We start from the raw sequence: 16,865 nt of genomic DNA, 5'->3' as shown, positions 1-16,865 counted from the left end.
TTATTTTTTTTCACAAATATATGTTTGAATGTGTTTCAGAGTACTGTCAATATGCATTTGTCATGGGTATTTTCAATGTCACTCATTTCATGATCTGAAGTTTCAAACAGTCCAAATGAAAATTTTCTCTGACATTATGGAAATGTGCCAAGTAAATGAGCACTCTTTAGATTTACTATTTGTACACAGAATTTTTATCTCCCATAATTATCCTGCCAATCCACCTTTGTCAGCTGAAAATCTGATGCTCGATGTTAAAAAACAAGGACACCAGTACAGCTTAAGAAACATAATTTTAAGATGGTATATGATTCAGGTGTTACTGGTCTATAAAAATTTTACCAAGCATTCCAAAAGGGGTGGAGGAAGATAAAGTAATGGTGTTTCAACCTATTTATGCTTACAACTGCTGCTAGTGAATTTATAATAATACCATTTTAATCTTATCTTTTTCAGTTTTGTATATGGTCAATTAAAATTAATTTGTGTCGTTAAAAAAAAAAAAGCCATCAATCAGCTATTGGATTTCAAAGGAGGGAAAAAACTGAACAGAAGACAAGGTTCATTTTTACACTTATTCAGACTGTAGTTGTGATGTTTTACCAGCCTGTAGATTCTGATCTTAAAAAAGCATGAGACTGAGTTTGCAATAAGATTTCCTCCTCCTCTTAATTAAGCCTTGTCAGGGATGGTCCCACAGCAAAGAGATATCGGATAAATCAGTGTGTCTTAGAATTAATTATTATGAGCAAGCTGACATAACTGTAGCATGTCTATGATTTTTAACATTATTATTGTTTTCCATTCAAAACGATAATATTTTAAATAGTGAAAATCAAAACATTCCACCATGCTGAAAACAGCTTCATAGAAAATAAATATTTTCTAGACTAGTAAGAAAACAAAAACAAAACGTAAAGAACATTTAACAACTGAAACTCCTACTCAGATACACTATAAACTCAGTCCTAGATTCATCCCACCCACATCTACATTCTTGAAAGAAATACCTAAATGAAGAGTGTAGTCATTTTATGCTTCCTCTGCTGCTAAATCAAAGCAATTAAAACCTATCCATATATGTACAAGCCTCCAGCAGGATCTTTCTCTTACCATAATGTAGCCTTATAGGATTGCATTTCTAATTTACGCACCTTGTTACATGCTTAAATTTTATTGGGATGAAATCAATGCTCAAGAGAGAGATTCTACAGCAGATACTTTGTTCTGTGCTGTGCAGCTGTAAGCTTGCTTTTAACTTGCATTTCCATATTCAGGTACACCACCCCTGCAGAGAAGATAGAAGTATCCACTCTTCACCTTGTATTTCAGTGCATCAGGGAACTAAAATTTATTGTACCTATCATGCAAGCTGTCTATTTCTGCCTTGCCAACAAATGCACATTAGTAATGTGGGATATCCCTTTCAGTATCCTGCAGGTATGATAATAGCTTGCACTATAAGAGTCTGTAGTTCACACAGTACAAGCCTGTTAATGTGAATAAATGTCTATTTAGAAAAAGAAATTAATTAGTCATTAAAGTTCTGGGTCCATGCTAAACCAGAATTGGGTGCAAATGAGATTAAAACCTCTCTGAAGGAACACAGAGAGTGGATTTGATTGAGACACTTTTTCCTATGCTCTTTACCTCTCTATGAGAAATTCGAACAAGTATGGTGGTTGAGGAAGAATAGTGGAATGAAGACCCGGGATCATATTTCTGAATGAACAATGACCTATGATAGATGACCAGATACTGAGGATCTGCTGTCTTTTTGTGTGTCCATTATGTATTTTCTTTATTGCTTTCTACAATGGCAAAAAAGAGAAAGAAAAGAGTTGCAGTCAATGGCTCAATGTCCAAGTGGAGATCACTGACGAGTGGCATTCCTCAGGGGTCAGTATTGGGACCGGTCCTGTTTAACATCTTTGTTAGCAACATGGACAGTGGATTTAGTGTGCCCTCAGCAAGTCTGCCAACACCAAGCTACGTGGTGCGGTTGACACACTGGAGGGAAGGGTTGTCATCCAGAGGGACCTTGACAGGCTTGAGATGTGGGCCCATGCGAACCACATGAAGTCCAAAAAGGACAAGGGCTGGAACACCTCTCCTATGAAGAGAGACTGAGGGAGTTGGGGATGTTCAGCCTGGAGAAGAGAAGGCTCCGGGAAGACCTTCTAGCAGCCTTCCAGTACCTGAAGGAGGCCTACAGGAAAGCTGGAGAGGGACTTTTTACAAGAGCATGTAGTGATAGGACAAGGGGTAACGGTTTTAAACTGAAAGAGGGTAGATTTAGATGAGATATCAGAAAGAAATTCTTGACTGTGAGGGTGGTGAGACACTGGAACAGGTTGCCCAGAGAAGCTGTGGCTGCCCCTTCCCTGGCCGTGTTCAAGGGGCTTTGAACAACCTGGTTGTCACGGTTAAAAATCACTGAAAGGAAAATTGGCCCGGTTTAGGCCAAACCAGGACACTGGTCTAGTGGAAGGTGTCCCTGCCTGTGACAGGGGGGTTTGGAACTAGATGATCTTTAAGGTTCCTTCCAACCCAAACCATTCTGTGATTCTATGAAACGTGAATGTTCAACCCAAGCTCTCTGAACTTCTTCAGAATTTCAGGTGTGGTTCCCCTGTATACCAGGTGACCAGTAAGGGTTCCCTTGTAAGGATGCCATCATCCATGTCCCCAGGTGTAAACAGAAGCAAGGCAGCAGTGCTGGAAGACTGATGTCAACAGGCTACCTGGGTGCAGTGCTCTGCAAAAGAGTTAACAGGATAATTACAGAGTCTTTGATAACTCTCAGCTGTGAAATGTGCAGTTTCTTCTCTTAACCTTTCTCGATGGATGCCTTGTAGCTGCTGCCCACAGGAAAATGTTGAAGGGTGTTGTGCTTTTGTCACCCAAGAGCCTGACATGGAGACTGGTTGGAAGGAGTCTAAGCCTGGAGGAAGTCTGGTAGTCCCCATGGCTTGACTGTACCAACTCACTGGAGCGTTAGTTGAGGCATGTCTCTGTTAATCGTATGTGTGTGTTTGGGTGGGAATATATGAAAATCTTTTGCTGACACAGCCTATCCATCATTTGCTCATTTTACTAAATTGAACTTCTCATTGTTCTGTTCTTTGGTGCTCTATTCCCTCCATGACATAATGAAACATAATGTTGACCAAGACATAACAGATTTTTTTTCACAGAATACTTGCCATTAAGCTCAGTGGCCTGGTATTCTCTAAGGGACAGTGTAGTCTAGACAAGATCTTAAAGATTTGATAAATAACAAGCACTCCATGCCTTGGGCCATTTCTTTTTCCATGCTAAATTAAGAACACTGTTTTTCCCCCTTCTTTTAAGAGATATCAGTAAGGACTTATCCATTATAATAGCTCAAATGTGTAGATTTTCTTATCTTTTTGTCTCATGTAGATAGCCAAAGGTTATGTTCATCCTAGACTCAGATATTAAAATATTGCTTTAATTACAGAAGTGGCTTTGAGTGTGGTTCATAATCAGTTCCTGGACATAAAGGGTTGGTTTCTACTCCCAAGACCTTGTCTTCCAGCTAGCTCTGGCGGATGCCATCTTAAATATTCTGAGCGCTAAAGGGATCACCCATTGAAACTGGTTGTATTTCTTTCTTAGCCCAAAGGTAACATGAAAGATGAAAGTAAGAAAAATGAGAGAGGATGCCTAATTTAAATCCTATGTCTTTCCCATGGAGGGACTGTAAAAATTAGGAAGAACTTGGAAGTGCCATAAAATGAAAATAATTTGAGTGAACATTTTAGAAAAAAAAGAGTAAAAAAAAAAAATCTGAGATGGATTGCTGTTCCTTTGAGACAGAGTGGTGAGTAGAGCAGTTGAAGAGGAATGAGGCACCCTGGCTTCCCTATAAAAATGGGCTATATGCCTATCAACATATAACTTTGGTTCAGTATTATTTTTGATATAAGAAGCTAAAAATATTCTACATTTCCCTAGGTGGTGTGTGCAGATTAAAAAACAGAAGACAAAGGCTAAATTTTGCTACAAATTTATATGAATACCTGTGAGTCTTTATACTTCTGTAAATACGATGTGTGTATGTTCAGAAAGAATTTATATGAAAAGGTAGATTAGTTAACCCATGTTAATAGGTGACAGAGGGTGGCAAATACAAAAGGAATACAGGAAAAAGCTTGTAAATTGTATCCTAATGCTAGCAACCACAGTAAAAAAATGAATCCTGGAAGAATTTGTTCTTCTGCCTTCCAGCGGTAGAAGGCAAAGCACAGCCTCTAGGCTCAGCTGCCTTGAAAACAGCATTTATAATGATGAAATATACCTACATTTCTTCTGCCACCTTGGATTTGATTTGTAATAGCAGGAAATTCAATGAACATTTTAGTGCCTCAGTTTACTGTTCTGTGACTCTACAACAGTATTCTCTTTATATTGAGATTGTATCACACATGTTAATACAGTTTTATTTTTCTGAAAAAACTCATACTTTTGAATAGTTACCAATGTATTTGGCCTGTAATGAAGACAAGCAAGCCTTCACAGTAATTTGCAAAAGTATATGAAGAAGAGCACATTTATTTGAATTCGTTAGATTATAGCTCACCTTCTTTTTCCCCTAGATTCAAATTAATCTTGATAGTAATAATTAATTTTCAGCTTCAAGGTTTAATAATATATTAAGCTCAAATTCTCACTGAGTAATTATATTTCATATTTTGGAGACCTGCAAAGTCAGTTCCAAAATGTGTTGTTTCTGTTTCTTAAAGCACTGATACTCTGACTCTATTCTTTTCTTCCAGCTTCATGGTAGGCTAATTATTGTTTTAAAAGTATACGGTATGTTCATTCAGATGGAAGATTCATTTGGATACAACAAGACTTTTTTTTTTTCTCCCAGAGGTTTTACAAACTTTTCATTCTGCAGCAATAAGGAAATGAGTCTCTGTCTTGGGGAGGCTAGGGAAATCTTCACCTATAGCTATTACCAGTGTTACTGGAGCATGGCCAGATAATACTGTATTATTATGGTTAAAGAGATTAGTGAGAAACTCAGTGTGTGATGTGAAATCCTAATGTATTTTCCTACTTGAGACATATCCCCATGGGCCTGATTCTGGGCAGGCTCAGACTAGCATTTACATTCCTCTTAGAGCAGTTTAAAAAGTCTAAGACATGATATCTGATCATATCTGATCACAACCCAGATCCACAGAAACACACATCTGCATATATCCCAGCTCCTTGGCTGCTGTAAACACTTCAGCAGTGCCACTGTACTCCCAGTGTGGTCTTTCCACAGTAGTATCACAGTGTCCTTGACTAGCTGGGATGAGTAGCCTGGTAACTCAAAAGCAAATGTAACTCTGTGTTTTGAATTAGGAAACAAGCCTTCATGGTATTGTAGGACAAATTCAGAGTGGCTTCAGTGGGAGTACTGCACAGCAAAGGCAAGCACTGTAGCCAAATCCTGCAGTGGTAGTAAATTCCTCACAGAAAGAACTGAAATACAGTAAAGCTGAGAAGTGGCTTTACTGCTGCTCATAGTTTTAGTGGGGAGGATTTTGTGACTCTTCTCCCCAGGGGCCTCTAGCCAGAGAAGCTGGAGCCTTTGTAAGTGGTATTTCTAGAGAGGAACACAGACTGCAGACGGATACCAGGTAACGCAACTATGCACATGAGCCTGGTAAATGTTAATTCATTGCTGACTCACTGTGATAAATAGTTGCTTCAACAGTAAACAAGCTTAGGAAAATTGTATCTTCTCTCATCATTATAGCATATAAAGAAAAGCAGAAAGACCTTAGCCCATAATTTGGCATTTGCTTATGGTAAGTAGTCTTCTTGTCATCAGTTTCCAGCTGAAGCAGCCACTGTGCCAGTCTTTGAGCAGACATTTATTTTTTATTAAATTTAATGCTATGCTGGCTTAAATTTTTCCTCTTAAAGGTGTAATTGGACTCTATACGTTCATAGTCAGAAATGTTTCCTTTTCCAACCATTCCACCATTATTTATTTGTTATGTATCTGACCCAGGTTGCAAAGTCTTGCTTTGAGTTTGGGAAGAATCAGCTCTAGTCTTGCAAAGGTAATTGCTGCTGCATCAGATTCTTTGGTCCTAGAGATTTTCTTTTCAGCTGTGGTAATATAGCTATGTTAAAATGTTTATCATGCTTCCAGTACTGTGTGCTGTACTCTAAGGACCACTTAGGCTTCATGAAAGTTGTCTCTTGTGTTTATTATTGCAATAGGATTAAATTGACATAATCTTAAATATTGGTTTCAACTTATTCCACAGGTCATCACATGAGGAAAAATATATTGAGCTAAAAAAAAAAATAAAAAGAAACCATTATTTACTGGTTAGATAGCACTTTCCTTAATGATTAAAAATTCACTGCATGTGTTACTATTATTTAGTTATTAAAGAGTCTTTTTATTGCAGTAAGGCTTGAAACAATGACAAGTTCTTAACAAGACTGTGTAGTCTAAACTTATATCAAGAAATAAAAGCTGAAGAAAACAAAGGGAAATGTGATAATGATCAGTCTGACAGGAGATGGTAACAGCTAACCTTAATCCCACTGAATTTAGGTACTTAATTTAAGCACACAATCTTGCTGTCTTTTATAGTTGAAAAGCGAAGAGAGATGGTACTTATTCAAGACAATTCAAATTTTTAATTACTGGGACAGTTTTCTGCACATCACTATTTCTCTCCATTGACAGTGCAACAAGCTACATGCACCATATTCTGTTGGATGCTGAAGGTTAGGTTTGGTGAATGTGGTTTGACGTCCCAACCTGTCATTTGAGAGGGGAGTGGGGGGAGGTGATATGAGAACTGGAGGAGTCCTCTGGAGTTTATCCCCTTCCTGCTGTTTCAGGTAACTGCATAAAACAATCTCTTTCATAAACGGATTGCACTCCATCTTAACACAAATTAATATTCTCTATGACTACTTATAGCTGTCAGAAAGCTATTCTAGACATTACTTCTGGCGGGAAGCCCTGTTCTGATTTTGACCCTAAGTTCATTCAGGGATATTTAAACAAGATTGTTTTTGTGCCAATATTGTTCTTTAGCTTAAACAGTTTTGGAGGTTTTTTCCTTCTTTGGCATTTGTCAGTTGGTGGCTGGTCACAAGTAGTGTTCCTCAGGGCTCAGTGTTGGGACCAGTTCTCTTTAACATCTTTATCAATGATCTGAACAAGGGGATCAAGTGTACACTCAGTAAATTCGCAGATGACGCCAAGCTGGGTGGGAGTGTTGATCTGCTTGAGGGTAAGAAGGCTCTGCAGAGGGAACTCAACATGTTGGATCGATGGACCGAGGACAACTGTACGGGGTTCAACAAGTCTGAGAGTTGGGTCCTGCACTTGTGTCACAACAACCCCATGCACCGCTACAGGCTTGTGGGGGAAGAGTGGCTGGAAAGATGCCTGGTGGAAAAGGACCTGAGGGTGTTGATCGATGGCCGAATGAATATGAGCCAGCAGTGTGCCCAGGTGGCCAAGAAGGCCAACAGCAGCGTAGGGGAAAGGGACCTGGGGGTCCTAGTGGACAGCAGGATGACCATGAGCCAGCAATGTTCCCTTGTGGCCAAGAAGGCCAATGGCATCCTGGGGTGGATTAGAAGGGGTGTGGTTAGCAGGTCAAGAGAGGTTCTCCTCCCCCTCTACTTTGCCCTGGTGAGGCCACATCTGGAATATTGTGTCCAGTTCTGGGCCCCTCAGTTCAAGAAGGACAGGGAACTGGTAGAGAGAGTCCAGCGCAGAGCCACGAAGATGATTAAGGGAGTGGAACATCTCCCTTATGAGGAGAGGCTGAGGGAGCTGGGTCTCTTTAGCTTGGAGAAGAGGAGCCTGAGGGGTGACCTCATTCATGTTTATAAATATGTAAAGGGCAAGTGTCATGAGGATGGAGCCAGGCTCTTCTCAGTGACATCCCTTGACAGGACAAGGGGCAATGGGTGCAAGTTGGAACACAGGAGGTTCCACATAAATATGAGGAAAAACTTCTTTATGGTGAGGGTAACCGAACATTGGAAAAGGCTGCCCAGAGAGGTTGTGGAGTCTCCTTCTCTGGAGACATTCAAAACCCGCCTGGACGCGTTCCTGTGTGATATGGTCTAGGCAATCGTGCTCCGGCAGGGGGATTGGACTAGATGATCTTTCGAGGTCCCTTCCAATCCCTAACATTCTGTGATTCTGTGATCCTGGCTTGTATCAGAAATAGTGTGGCCAGCAGGACTAGGGAAGTGATCGTCCCCCTGTACTTGGCACTGGTGAGGCCACACCTTGAATACTGTGTTCAGTTTTAGGCCCCTCACTACAAGAAAGACATTGAGGTGCTGGAGAGAGTCCAAAGAAGAGCAAAGAAACTGGTGAAGGGTCTGGAGAACAAGTCTTATGAGGAGCAGCTGAGCGAACTGGGGTTGTTTAGCCTGGAGAAAAGAAGGCTGAGGAGAGACCTTATTACTCTCCACAACTACCTGAAAGGAGTAGTCTCTTCTCCCAGGTAACAAGTGATAGCATGAGAAGAAACAGTATCAAGCTGAGCCAGGGGAGGTTTAGATTGGATATCAGGAAAAATTTCTTCATGGAAAAGGTTATCAAGCATTGGCACAGGCTGCCCAGGGAAGTGATTGGGTCACCGTCTCTGGAGACATTTAAAAGATATGTAGATCTGGTGCTTAGGGACACAGTTTAGTGGTGGACTTGGTAGTGTTAGGTTAATGGTTGGACTCAATGATCTTAAAAGTCCTTTCCAACCAAAATGATCCTATGATTCTATGATTTATCTCGCTCATATATTGATAGCAAGCAATCATATCTCTCTTGACCTCTGTTTTGCTAGAACAAATAAGATAGATCCTTCTGGGGCCTGCCCACATGACAAATTGCAGTATAGTGCAGATCCCTGGACTTCCATCAAACCAAGTAGCTCTGGGGACAGAAGACACACTTCTGGAAGAAGTAATTATTCTGCTTCTTCCATATCTGACTAAAATGACTGCAATGTTACTGAAAAACACATAGGTTGTGCCATTTAGAAATGCCAACTCATGCTATTACAGCACTCCAGCATAGTGCTTCAAATAGACCCACTTCAATTTTGCTATAAAATAGGGTCCCACTTGTGTTACTCATTTTTGTAGACCATCTCATGCTTGTTCTGCTGTGAATGTATCTGAGTTGAACAAATACAATCAAAAGTTTTATATGTGGTTTGGGCATCATACATGATTAAATATTTGATTTAATGTTCATATGCAATATTGATCTAACACTATAAGTACACCTAAAGTTAAAAATATTTTGCTTATGGGAAAATAAGAAATAAAAAATAAACTTGAAGGGCATTATCAGTTTTCAACTTTGTATTAAGACTTTCAATATCTGCAGTAAGAAATATGTCTTCCAGCATCACTGATTCTTGCTATCCATATCACATCAGTAGTTCATTCAAAATTTATGTTTTTTTCTGCCTCAGTTAGTAGAAAAGGTTTAGACTGATTTGTCTGCAGTTTTAAAATGACAAGAAAATTACTCCAACTTCACTACATTTAGAAACATGTATCTTTTCTTGTCAGATATTGTAGTATAACTTCTCTACTTTGATGTATGGAAGTAACTGCTTGTGTGTAATACTGTGTGAAGAACCACCACCCCCACCACCCCTCCCCCAGTGATTTTCTCAAGATGTTAAAAAAAACCCAATAACTTAGCAATAAAAAGATGGTGGCAATATAATCCTCATAAAGTAACAACGACTTAAAGATAGGAAAATGACACTTTCTCAACAGCAAGCACTAAAGACAATCTCAATCAGATTGATTAAAAAGTCTGATGAGAAAGAGGTGACCTCTTCTACTAATCTCCAGAGGAAGATGATTCTCTGTAGTTACAAGAATTAACTCAAGTAAATTTAAATTTGAAAAAGAGTGCATACTGCACTGTGAGACTCAAACATAAATGGCTTTCAAACAACAGAGACAGTACATTGTCAGCTCTATCCCCTAAACAGGAAAAGAAAAATAAGATGTATAGCTGAGTTACTAAGCAAAAACATGCCACAGCAGTTAGTTATGTTTCACTCTCTGTTAATAAGAATAGGTCAATATTGAGCTACTGTATGAAAGCATGTTTCCAGGGTTTTGTTTTGTCCACAGACTTATTGATCCAAGACAACACAAGATCTTTATTGCACTGCTGATGCCAAAACTGTGACTCCAAAGTACGTTTTCTACAAAAATGCAAAGAAGTCACTCAACCTGTCCCCGAAACCCTAAAGCCTTTTAACAATTCTCAAGCAAGACACTCCAGAAGTGAATTCAGGGCTGTGTTTGAAAATATAATTTCAAACTCTTTGGTTTAGTTTTTTTTAACACTTATGTACTTTTGTAGCAAAATTGGGACTGGGTTTGAAAACGTGATGCCAGGTTGCCTGCCCCCAAGATGTATGCAAAAGGACACCTTCAGCACTTGCCAAGCATGTGCATTGAGGCACAATCAAACAAGAGAAAGTGACAAGACCTCAGCTGTTTTTTCCCCTGCTACTCCAGGGCTTTGGCACCTTCCTGTTAGCAGTTTTGCTGTCACTGAATTCAGCTAGGTGGGCATTTTTTTCTCAGTTGACACAAACAGGCACCGCAGTATAGGCACGGGGAGGTGCTTATGCTCTCAAACACGAAGGAACAGGCACATAAGTTGTTTACTATAAGTGGTCTGTACCTGAAAAGTGTTGAATAGCAACCTAAAATCTTATAGTTATCAAATACGTGAATAGCTCTGTAATGCTGTTAAAGAGAAAACTTGGAAAGCCCAAATTTAAAAACAAATACAAAATCCAAATAGTTTTTACTATGTGCTAACAATAGCCCATTGAGATTTTAAAAGAAGGAAGGGGCTTCTTGCAAAACAACTCTCCTCCTTACTGTATAACTTCAATGGTTCATTAAGAGGTAGCAATTCAGTAATGAAGAGCAAGAGTTCAGACCAGACAAACAGTGATATCTGATACGCTGATACCTAAGCATGGCTTCCAGTAGCTGTGCACAGAACTATTTGACATGAGCGAGAGGTCATCAGATAGGCTACTACAAAACACTGCAATGCTTCCTGGAGATAAAAATGTGACACTTTGTTTTGGACTTCTTGCTGCTTGCCTACTGATTTCCTTCGAGTTAAATTAAATGAATGTTTAAAACCTATATTGGTGTTCTAGGATTTTCCAGTTTTTATTCCAAGAACTTTAAATTTAAATATCAAGGAAATAAGTGCTTGAGTATGTGGCAATACTAATTGGTACTATTATGCCTTGTTCTTGTATTTGCGTTATCTAAAGTACTTGCAAAAGTAATAGGTGTGCATTCAGCTAGTTCAATTCAATAATATAATTTCTTTCTGAACAACAATTTAGCTTTTAAAGAGAACATCTTATTAATAGCCTTCACCAATACTATTTTTTGAGTGTCATTAAGTTTGCTTGGCTAGTAACGATGTGCATTTTTGGCATATAGGAGCAGCTTTAAAACTATATTATCATTACACCACATCTATGTTTCCTACTTTTATTTTATTCTGCCATAAGAGCAAATTAACAATGCATTAATTTAAGTATCCAATTTAAACCAGCTGAAAATGAATGTATTCAAACTAGTAAAAGAAAAGACAACAGCAGGCTAAAAGTTTATGGAAATTTAAATACGACCAAGAAATCCGCACAATTTTGGTGGTACTGCAACTCTTTCTAAATATTCTGATTACAGCAGTTGATTTATTTCATTATTATTAAAGTAGATAGTTCCTGCTTTGCCCGTCACTAAAAAGCTGTGTAGATTTTTACGGACTCTAGTATAGAAGTGAATGTTTTATTCTTTTCATTTTTGAATTGATAGTATATGTGATTCCAATAACACTAGAATACAGTAATAAAGCTAAAGATGTAAAAGAATTTTAAAATGTCAAGTTTTAATCCTAATTTTGTTCATATTTGTCTTGGGAAGAATTAGATAATAAAAATGTTTTACTTAGATTTTATGAACGTTCAAGGTAGAACCACTGGGAAGTGTTTTTCGACAAAACTATTTTTCTATATAAAGAAAATAAAGAATTTTTTTATTTTAGTTTTTCCCTTCTCTTCAACTGCTTGACAGGTAAAAAAAGAAAATATTGTAAATATTTCATTATAATGGTGTTGCTATATTTAAGAAATAGCATACTCAGAATTAAAGCTGCTTTTTTATTAAAAACAATAAACCAATGACCAGAGCTACTAAAATTCTCCTGATCTCTTCAGATTTTCAAATTAAAAAAAAACCCAGAACCTGTTAATAACAAAATAATAACACTATTGTTCAAATTTAACTCTTTAGCTCTTTAGGCAGTAAGTCTAACATCAACTTTAATTGTAAAGTAAAATAACATCTCCCCCTTTCTGAAAAGTATCCATCTGCTTTATTGTTTCATCATAGTACTTCTTTCCCAGGCTATCTCATCAAATATTTCCAGAAGAAAGTTGTGTATAGTAAATGAGAACAAATGTTTCCTATATCATCTCTATTCTTTACATGAATAAACAGAAAATATAGTTTGCATAAATGTTAATGTTCCAGAGCATAAAATATACCATGTTATGTAGAATATTTCTGAGACACTACAGTGAATGCTCTGTTACTTTATAAAATTAAAATGTAAAAGTAAACTCCTGAAGTCATGTGCAACTGGGAACAATCTTGGAGGAGAAATAAGCTTTGACATCTTTAGATTTTATGACTGTGTGCAATGGGTCTTCATGAATTAGATTGTACGGTTTTATTGTGTTAATAATTACTTTTAACAAGGATAACAGAATCACAACAGGAGATGGCAATGAAATACAATCATTTGTCTTTATTTATGACCATAAGCAGCAGTATGTTGCTGTAGTAACCCACCTGTAGTAACGTTGTAACAAGAAGGGATCTCTGCCTATTTGTTTGGAAGCATGTGTTGATTGTATAGCTTGGTATGGTTTCATCCTGAGAGTATTAATGAAGTTATTTATCAGGCAATAGAATTATTAAAGAAGGGATAGCAGGAGAATATTTCACAGAGATGGAAACACAAATAAAAACAGTGCACAGATACAGAGACAGAGTGGAAGTTGAGACTAGGAAAGAGCTGTAGTCACCTGGAGACTTGATGAATGTTGATGAATTCAGGCAGTTTGATAAGCACTGTAAGGCACCTCAAATGACAACTCTTACAGAAAAGTCTGGAAGAATTCAGAAAGTGCAAACATGGCTTCACTAAAGGCAAATAAGGCCTGACAAATTTTGGTGGCCTTCTACAATGGGGTTACAGCACCGGTGGATAGGGGAAGAGAGACTGATGTCATCTACCTGGACTTGTGCAAAGCATTTGACACTGTCCCACATGACATCCTTGTCTCTAAATTGGAGAGATGTGGACTTGACGGATGGACCACTTGCCGGATAAGGAATTGGTTGGATGGCTGTACTCAAAGAGTTATGGTCAACGACTCAATGTCCAAGTGGACACCAGTGACAAGTGGCGTTCTCAGGGGTCTGTATTGGGACCGGTTGTGTTTAACATCTTTGTTGGCGACATGGACAGTGGGATTGAGTGCGCCCTCAGCAAGTTTGTTGATGACACCAAGCTGTGCGGTGTGGTCGATATGCTGGAGGGAAGGGATGTCATCCAGAGGGACCTTGACAGGATTGAGATGTGGGCCCATGCAAGCCACATGAAGTACAACAAGGCCAAGTGCAAGGTCCAGCATGTGGGTCGGGGCAATCCCAAGCAGAAATACAGGCTGGGCGGAGAATGGATTGAGAGCAGCCCTGAGGAGAAGAACTTGGGGATGATGGTTGACGAGAAGCTCAACAGAAGCCGGCAAGGTGCACTTGCAGCCCGGAAGGCCAACCATATCCTGGGCTGCATCAAAAGAAGTGTGGCCAGCAGGTCGATGGAGGTGATTCTGCCCCTTTACTCTACTCTCATGAGACCACACCTGGAGTACTGCGTTCTGTTCTGGGGTCCCCAACATAAGAAGGACATGGAGCTTTTGGAATGAGTCCAGAAGAGGGCCACAAAGTTGATGAGAGGGCTGGAGCACCTCTCCTATGAAGACAGGCTGAGAGAGTTGGGCTTGTTCAGCCTGGAGAAGAGAAGGCTCTGAGGAGACTTTCTAGCAGCCTTCCAGTACCTGAAGGAGGCCTACAGGAAAGCGGGAGAGGGGCTTTTCACAAGGGCAAGTAGTGACAGAACAAGGGGGAATGGTTTTAAACTGAAAGAGGGGAGATTTAGATTAGATATTAAGAAGAAATTCTTGACTGTGAGGGTAGTGAGACACTGGAACAGGTTGCCCAGAGAAGCTGTGGATGTCCCTTCCCTGGCCGTGTTTAAGGCCAGATTGGACGAGGCTTTGAGCAACATGGTGTAGTGGAAAGGCCTCCCTGTCTGTGGCAGGGTGTTTGGAACTAGCTGATCTTTAAGGTCCCTTCCAACTGAAACCATTCTATGATTCTATGTGAGGTGGAGTGTGGGTGGGAAGCATATGAGAAATATGCAGACCTCTTCACTGGCACAAAAAAAATAAGCAGATGTGGAGAACAGAATACAGCCATGAGCCCACTGCCTATTTTTTTTATGCCAGAGTTCTGAAAACCCAGGTTTTCAGAGGCTGCTGCTAATGAGGCAAGAGCTGGGTCTATGCAGCTGTCACTATGACAGGCCAGGGAGAGAAGCAGAAGCAGCAAGAGCAGCACGAAGATGTTCCAGTACTGTCATTTTAGCTTACTATCTTAGCCAGCCTCTCTTTTATAGTTAGGATGAAAAAAATATTTCCTTATATTTCTTAGGAAGTTTGGAGGCCCCTATGATGCTTTCATCTTCAAAATATGGTGAAAAACTATGTTTGCCATATGTCACTTCAGGCTCTGGTAAAGTGAAAGAATTCATGTTTACCAAAAAAACCCAAAAGCTAGAAAAGCAGTTGGTTATATTTTCAGAAATGACCACCAAAGGTCAAAGTCACAGATCTTAGACCACATATTTAGAGGTCTCTGTCCTCTCTTTGACTGTTTTATCAAAAGACTTAGGGAAGGTCAAGATCTCTAAAAATGGGTTCCAGGTTGTTTCAAAGTGGATATCTGACATCAAAATACAGTTCTGGAAAAGTCAGCTCAAAATATTACTGTTTGTGATGATACCTCATCAGTCATGGCTATTTTATAATGTGTTATATTTAAAAGTTTGGGAAAAAAGATTAAATAGCTCTGAAAAATGGAAGCGTCTTATATGCAGAATCAAAAGTTATGATTTATTGTCTAATTAATGATGTAATGGTCTAATCACAATACAAAAAACTGTCTTTCTTGGTCCAGTTATGATAATAACATTTAGTTTAAAAAAAACAAACAACAATTACTTCTAATTGCTATTAAAATGCAGTTAAAAGGGAAATGCATAAATTTTTTGGTATCAGCCCCTTTATCTTGTGCTCACCTTTCCTATGTGTTGTTATGAAAGCTTGGCAAAACCCCAAGTCCTTCACTGGGAGTAGAATGATGTGGAAAGTGAGGGGTTCTTTCTCTTTGGGTGCTGTTGGTGCTTTTCAAAAAGTTTTCAAATGGTCTGTTGCTAATGCTTCTTTCCCTGTCGGTCCACAAAGTTAGTTACCCAATAAATACTTTGTTTGCTAGACCATTACCATAGCTTGTATAAGTTTTAAGGTAAAACTTTGCAATTGCAAAAAGTTACATTAATACTAAAACAAGTCACACATTGATCACCTCACAGTTACACAATTTGTTGTTTGAGATAAAATGGTCTAGAATAAACTCAAGACTAAGCAAGTCCAGTCAGGGATCAGCAATTTCTGAGACCTGTACTGTTACAATAATACAAAACCTGTGGCTTCTCACTAACATGATAACCACATATTTCCTGGGCTTAAGGGCTACAGGGGATTAATTTATTTAAAATATGCTTAGCAACAATATAGTATTTAACAACATACAACCCATGAGAAAAAAGAAATCATCTCCCTAAACCAAGTCAGAATAAACTATAAGTAGTGAAACTACACAGATAAAGCTATATAATCATATTTGTGACTGCTGGAAGATTTTTAATTCTTATTTTATTTTTTCAGAGAGACCTGAATGCTGAGAAGAAATTAAAACATTATTTAGGAAGATAACACCTTGTAAATAGGCATCAACAGCAGAGAGTCATAATGAACAGAGCAGCAAGACTGAAACCAACAATGAGTTATAAAAGATATTTTTGTGGGGTTTTTAGTATCTACAATATCTAATTCACATTATTTATTTGCTGGATTATATAAAGACTTGTGTTAAACCTGGAGCAAGAATTGCAAGAAATATATATCCAGACCTACAGTTGCACTGGATTGTATAAGTTCTCCATTTTCTTCAGTTGGTATAATTGTTCACTCAGGCTCATGTGAAAAAAAGTCTACATTAAAAAGTAATAAATAGAAAAGATTTGAAGAAACGGGAAATTTAAAAAGTGAAATAACATAGCCTGCTCAGTAGAAAGCACATTTTTTGAAGGATATAAATAGTTAGTGATAATAAGAGTGATCTGGGAGAATAGAATGCGTCACTACCAAGGAATAACGGCTGATATAAAAGACAGGAAAAATACTATATTTGAGGAAAACTACTTGCCAGTGATAGATTTCAAATTATGTAACAAATTCACAAGGGAAATATTCAAACTCTGTCACTTGAGACATTTATAATGAGAACAGGTAGCAAACAGGACATTGTGTAGGCAACAATCCCGTGTTTGTCCCCGGGGTTTGAAGTACATAAAGTAATCTCCA

This window comes from Nyctibius grandis, chromosome 2 (genome assembly GCF_013368605.1).
Source record: "Nyctibius grandis isolate bNycGra1 chromosome 2, bNycGra1.pri, whole genome shotgun sequence".
NCBI lineage: Eukaryota > Metazoa > Chordata > Aves > Nyctibiiformes > Nyctibiidae > Nyctibius > Nyctibius grandis.
This window is presented reverse-complemented; position numbering follows the sequence as displayed.